The sequence below is a fragment of the Chrysochloris asiatica genome, unplaced genomic scaffold, assembly GCF_000296735.1.
Source record: "Chrysochloris asiatica unplaced genomic scaffold, ChrAsi1.0 scaffold00078, whole genome shotgun sequence".
NCBI classification, from domain to species: domain Eukaryota; kingdom Metazoa; phylum Chordata; class Mammalia; order Afrosoricida; family Chrysochloridae; genus Chrysochloris; species Chrysochloris asiatica.
The window spans coordinates 4,216,595-4,223,860 of record NW_006408596.1 but is presented as its reverse complement, the minus strand read 5'-3'; the positions used below and the strand labels follow the sequence as shown (position 1 = coordinate 4,223,860).

Here is a 7,266-nt window from a genome sequence, read left to right as displayed (position 1 = left end):
CAGGGTCGCTACGAGTCAGAACCGACTCCACGGCACATCACAACAACACTAGTTAAGTGCCATCAAGTCGATACTGACCCATAGAGACCTTGTATAGGGTCTCCAAGGAGCAGCTGGTGAGATTGAACCACTAACCTTGCAATTCTAATGACTTTGTTAGTCCAGTGCATTAGCCCACATCTTATCAGACTAGGGCTGACCTCCAAACCTGTCTGGAAATGTCCAGTAGTCTGACATGAAAAACTGCTCCAAGAGAGATTTGCTCTCTGGAATTTAAGTTAGAAAACACAGAGAGAATAGGGCAGCTAGTAATGAACACTGCAATGGAAAGTATGGAGTGAGACAGGTCACATGATGTGAGATAGTGACAACAGGGTGGCCATTAGCAAGCTGAGGTGAAGAGTAAGCAAGTCCAGAGGGCAAGGAGAAACTGTAGGAGAAAATAAAGAGGTTTCTGGCTGGAGGCAGAAAAAAACACAAGTGAGAAGCAGATAAACAGAAATTCTCTGAATTCTGTTATGAGCATAATGTGGTTATGAAGAACTTGGCTCGGCCATTTGCCCTCTGTTGTGACCTTGGGAAAGTTTCTCATTTCCCTGTGCCTTTATTTGGTCATTTATATAAAGAGGAGCCCCCAAGTTGTTGGAATGTTGTGAGACCTTCATGAGTTAATATAGATAATACTGCTTGGCACATGTTGTTGCTATTAGGTGCCACGGAGTCATTTTTCTCACAGTGGCCCTATGCACAATAGAACCAAACTGCCCTGTCCTGTGCCATCCTCACCACTGTTGCTACCTTTGAGCCCACTGTGCTGCTACTGGGTCAATCCATCTCATTGGGGATCGTCCTCTTTTTGGCTGACTCTCCATTCTACCAAGCATGATGTCCTGTTACAGGGGCGGTTCTCTCTTGAGAACACGTTCAAAGAATGAGAAAAAAAGTCTCTCCATTCTTCCTTCTAAGGAACATTTTGGCTGTATTTTTCCCAAGACAGATTTGTCTATTCTCTGACAGTCCATGGTACTTTCAATATTCTGCTAACACCGTAACTCAAATGTATTGATTCTTCTACAGTCTTATTCACAGTCAACTTTCACACGCATAGGAGGCAACTGAAAATACCATGTCTTGGGGCAGATGCATCTATAGTTCTCAAACTGACATCTTTACTCTTTAATACTTTAAAAAAGTTTTTAAAGCAGATTTGCCTAATGCGATACATTGTTTGATTTTCTGACTGCTTCTGTCATGAGTGTTGATTGTGTATCCAGACAAAATGAAGTCTTGGACAACTTCAATCTTTTCTCCCTTTATCGTGATGTTATTTATTGGTCCAGTGGTGGGGATTTTAGTCTTTTTTACATTGAGGTGCAATCCATACTGAAAGCTGTGGTCTTTACTCTTCATCAGTAAGTATTTCAGTCTTTTTCTGCTTCCTGCAAGCAAGGTTGTGTCATCTGCATACTGTAGGTTTTTAATGAGTTTTCCTCTAATCCTAAAGCCAAATTTTTCTCCATATAACCCAGCTTCTCAGATTATTTGCTCAGCATACAGATTGAATAAGTATGTGAAAGGATACAACCCTGGCACACATTTTTCCTAATTTAAAACCATGCAGTATCCCCTTGTTCAATTCAAATGACTACCTCTTGGTCTATGGACAGATTCCTCACGAGCACAATTAAGTGCTCTGGAATACCCATTCTTCATAATGTTATCCATTGTTATTTCATGATCCACACAGCTGATGCTTTTGCATTGTCAATAAAGCACAAAGAAAAGTAAATCTCTTTCAGGTATTCTCTGCTGTTAACCAAGATCCATCTGACTTCAACAATGATATCCCTTGTTCCACATCCTCTTTTGAATCCAGCTTGAATTTCTGTCAGCTCATTCTTGATGTACTGCTGCTACCATTTTTTAATAACCTTCAGCAAAAGTTTACTTGCATGTTTGTTCGTTTTTTTTTTTGTTTTTTTTTTTTAACTCTTCTTGGCCCACAGAAAGCACTTAATAGATGCTATTATTATGATGTTCATCATCACTATCACTACCCATAACTTCTAGCTCCTGAGGTTCCTTAAGCTTCCCTGAGCCAAAATGCTTTCTTTGGATTTCCATGAAAGTACATTTCATTTCCTTTATTGCCCTAAGTATCCTTCAATTGAAGTCCTGGTGTGGTGCTGTGTGTTAATGAACTGGACTGCAAAGTCGATCTGAACAGCAAGGTCAGCAGTTCAAGCTCACCAGCCACTCCTCAGAAACCCTATACAAGGTCGCTATGGGTTGGAACTGACTCAACGTCACTTAACAAGAACAGTAACAATAATCCTTCAATTAGTTTGAGTGAATCTCTGTTCCTTGTAATCCAGATAGAGTAAAATAACAAAAGTGGACTTTTAAAAAGGCATCTAATGCTCTATCATATTTTTTAACCACATATTTTTTTAAATACAAATTTTATTAGCTTACCAGTAAGAACAAATTTTACCATTGGTGCTGCAGGATAATGTACTGGACCTAAAGGTTAGTTTGAACTGCAAGGCAGCAGTTCAAACTCACCAGCCACTTCTCGGAAATACTGTACAGAGTTGCTATGAGTCAGAACCGACTCCAAGGCACTTAACAACAGATATAGATAGAACTTGCTCTTTTTGCCTCCACGAGGTTTTCTCAAGAAAATCAATGAACTAGACAGAATACATCCATAAAGACCATTCTGGTATCCTCGGTCTAAAAGTCTGGCTCACAAATCTCCTCCTTTCTGAAACTTCTCCTCCTTTTTTCTCAAATTTCTTCTCAAGCTTGACCCATCTCACCTATCAGAGCATGGGGTCCATTTCTTCTGTGACAGAGTGGTGCGTAACAGAACTCACAGGAGATAGATGAGATAAGATAATGCCACAGAGCCAATTCCCAGCTCTGTCATGTGCTTCTTGTCTACTTGGATAGAATGTGTCAGACTCCATGGCCTTTCCTATAAAAAGGAGATGATCTCTACTGATGTCAAAGTCCATGTGATTTTTCACAGTGCGGCTGACTCTGATGGAAGACACTCATGAAGACTTTTGCAGTCCCATCCTCAGGCACATGCAGTTCAGTTCAGATTCAAACGAAAGTTCTACCAAGCAGTGATACACTAACAACTGTGACTGTCACATGGCTGAGGCCACCTGATCTGGACTGGTGGAGCGATTTACCTTCTGATAGTTCATCTTCCAAGTAGCTTATAAGCATTTTATCACTTACCATAACTGATCATAGCTTACTGCCCCTCTCCCCCCCACCCCCAACTCCTTCACCTCTGTGCAAGTTCATTAGTCAAAAGTAAACCTGTCACCACTCATGGGCAGATTCTAAGCTTTGACATGGCCACAGAAGAATGTGACTTCATAGTCACCATTCTGAGATGCATATGATTTAAAGCAAGAATCTCATCTGGCAGCTACACTCATAGGTATAAGCCTAACCCCTTTCTCTCTTTCCCTCCCTCTCAGTAATTCAGGACAAAATGAGTAGCAAAAATTAAATGAAAACCCTTTCAGGTTACATTATTACTCTCCTTTGCAGAATTACATAAATTTGATAATAATGGTAATATTTTGCTTTCTATAAATTACCAAACTGAACGACTCCAGATTCTACCAAGGACATCTAAATAAAAAATAGAATACTAAACATATTGCAGAATCAAATTCACTTACTTGACATTTCTGACGCAGCTGTCGTAGATCTTTTATAACTGGGGCTAGAGCTGACTTCTTTTCAGATACCAGTGAATTAAGTTTTTTTACCTGGTATTTTAAAAAAAAAACAATGCCTAAAAACATATTCAAAAGAACAAACTACTATATATTTACAGGCATTTACTATGTATTCTTTATGAATAAAAAAACTGAAAGTTACTTTAATGTCAAACAGCTATGAAATGATTTACTAAATTTTGATTCCTTAATAAGATGGAGTATCATTCAGTCATTCGAAATGGCAATTATCAAGCTAAATGTTCATTAACAGATTAGTGGATAAACAAAATGTGGTCTATACATACAAGAGACTATTATTCAGTCATAAAATAGAATGAAATCCTGATCTACACCAGGACCTTGATGAATATTGAAAACATGCTTAGTGAAAAGAAGTCAGGTACAAAAGAAATATGATATTGATTTCAGTTATATCAAATATGTAGAAAAGGCAAGTTTATAAAGACAGAAAGTAGATTACAGGTTATCAAGGCTTAAAGGTAGGAGGACAGAGGGAGGCAGTACTTAATGGGTACAGAGTTCTATTTGTGGTGATTAAAAAGTCTGGATCTAAATAGTGAGATAATGATGTACATTACAAATACAATACTAAAGAAATGTAACTTAAAAATGGTTAAAATGACAAATCTTACATGTATTTTATCACAATAAAAGATTTTAAATGGCCATTATGAAGATGCTAAACTAGCATGGAAAAGGTATTTATAATCTAATACTGACTGAATACAACATATTACAAAGTTGACTGTCTATAACTATGTTGCTATATAATATATGTAGCTACAATTACATGGTAGTGGTGGTAGTGTGCTGTGGAGTTGGTTCCGATTCATAGGGTTTCTGAAGCTGTCAATTTTTATGGGAGCAGAAAGCCTCATCTTTCTCCCGTGGAACAGCTGGTATTTTCGAACTGTTAACTTTGATGTTAGCAGCTCAACTTGTAACCACCACGTGACCAGAGTTCCTTACAATTACATTATTGTTGTTAGGTGCCATTGAGTCGGTACCGACTCATAGCGACCCTATGTACAACAGAATGAAACACTGCCTGGTCTTGGGCCAACCTCACAAATGTTGTCACATTTGATGCTGCCACTTGGCCAATCTATCTTGCTGGGGGTCTTCCTCTTTTTCTCTGACCCCCACCCTACCAAACATGATATCCTCCTCTAGCGACTGGTCCCTCCTGACAATATGTCTGAAGTATGAGAGACTAAGTTTGGTCATCCTGGCCTCCAAGGAACACTTCTGCCTGTACTTCTTCCAATACACATCTGTTTGTTCTTTTGGCAGCCAATGGTACTTTCAATATTCTCCTCCAACACCTTACTCAATCACATCAATTCTTCTACAGTCTTCCTTATTCACTGTCCAGCTTTCACATGCATATGAGGTTACTGAAAATACCATGGCTTGAGTAAGGCACATCTTAGTCCTCAATCTGATATCTTTGCTCTTCAGCACTTTAAAAAGGTCTTGTGCAGCAGATTTGCCAAATGCAATAAGTCGTTTGATTTCTTGACTGCTGCTTCCATGAGTGATGATGGTTGATCCAGAAAGTATGAAGTCCTTGACAACGTCTATCTTTTCTCTGTTGATAAGAATGTTGTTTAAGTGGGATAGAAAGGAATGTCGGGAAACATGATTAGAGAAAGCTTGTAAGCCCATCTTTAGCCTACAGAATGCCTAAAAGGGGTTCTACAATTTGCCCAGTCCAAGAGGCCTCTTGTGGAGCCTTTGAGGTGTCATAGGACCTTAAGTGGACTCTTGAGCTCCATCCAGAACCTGATGAAGTGGGACATTCAGACCAGCCTGGAACAGCTAGAGCAACAGAAGACACATCTTCAAAGAAAGATCATCAGGAAAAAAAACCAAAAACAAAAATGGCAGCATGACTGGCTACTACAAGAATAAGCAAGATGTTCGCTAGGAATCCATCAAGGCAAGCAATCTAGGTCCCTCAGGACAAACCCCAATATAAGACTGAAACTCGAAGGGAACATATAAGCAGGCATGTAAGCTTACTGATGACCACATTGGTCTACTGGTGAGTGGAAGAGGGGGAAAGGCACCAATGAAGAAATGGGGTGAATCTGACCATGTTCCATGGATTTCAATTGACTTGTAGATGAGAGACAGAAGAGGAAGGGTTGGTTGGTCCAAAGTGTGGTGAAACCTGGGGGCACCTGAGCCCATGGACAAGGACATAGCCATGGAGGGTTAGAGCTGAGAGTGAAGCATCGAGCTGATATGAACTGAGGGGAGATGCACAAGAACACCCAAATTTGCAGATAGTACCCATATGACCTAGCCTTGATGGCTTGATGATCAGAACTTGACTAGAAGAAGATAGGAAAAAAAAATTTTTTTTTTGATAAAGGAAAGGAGGGTAAATTGCTACAATGTGATGAACTTGACCTATATCCATGGAGGTTGTTGTTGCTGAGTGCCATCAAGTCAATTCCAATCCATTGCGACCCATATAGGGTTTCCAAGGAGCAGCTGGTGAACTTGAGCCACCAACCCTGCAGTTCAAACAGCTTTGTAGTCTGGCGCATTAATCCACAGCACCACACTCACGGAGGTAGTTACTCTAAATACCAACAGAGAGGGAAGGAGTCTTCACATCAAGTATCAATGCTATCCCCTCTGTACACAGGGTAGATAGGGATGGCAATTTAGACATTGGCTACTTAAAATGAGGGGGTGATAAAGGCACGAAGTGATTGGCTTACTAGGTTTCAAGAGGGAGTTTAGCTTAAGACTATGTGAGGGAAGATAGAGTCCCCACTGAATAGTTTTCATCTTGTCTAGATGGGTCTAGCAAAAGAGATGGGGATAAGATTCTTATGATTCAATAGTGAGTACTTGTTTTCATGATTAATAGCAACTATCACAATTGTAAAGGTAGATGTTTTGTAATAAAAACCGGGGAGTAGTTAATCTTAACAGTCCAGAAACAGAGGACCCTAGGACCATCAAGGGAGAAGAGCACAAGCGGAATGCGGAACTTTATCCAGAGAAGCAGCAACACCAGAGATGGAGGCAGAGATAGGAACATGGAAAGAGGGAGCAGCTGAGGACTCTAGATTCACGGGAAAAGTATGACTAAGAACTGGCGACCAGGACACAGACTTGTTGAATGTGCCCTTGGGTGGCATAAATTATTATATATGCCTGAGTGTTTAAGAAAAAAAAAAAAAAAGAGAGAGAGCTAAAATGAGTAGAAATACTGTTAACTGATGATACATGGAGGAGATTATAATCATTGTAATGAAACAAGGTGTATGATTTGTTGAATGTAAAACTAATGATCTGCCCTATAAACTTTCACTCAATTCACACTAAAACTTTAAAAAAAAAAAAAAGAATTGCTGTTTATTGATCCAGTGGTAGGGATTTTTATTTTCTTTGCAATGAGATGCCATCCATACAGAAGGCTGTGCTCTTTGATGTTCATCAGTAAGTATTTTAAGTCCTCTTCACTTTCAGCAAG

General features: G+C 39.6%; 1 protein-coding gene across 1 annotated transcript in view; it reads right to left on the bottom strand.

Annotated features, from left to right (window-relative positions):
* The window catches only part of IFT81 (intraflagellar transport 81 homolog (Chlamydomonas)), a 176,567-nt gene that overhangs the window by 71,563 nt on the left and 97,738 nt on the right, over positions 1-7,266 (bottom strand). The window lies entirely within an intron of this gene.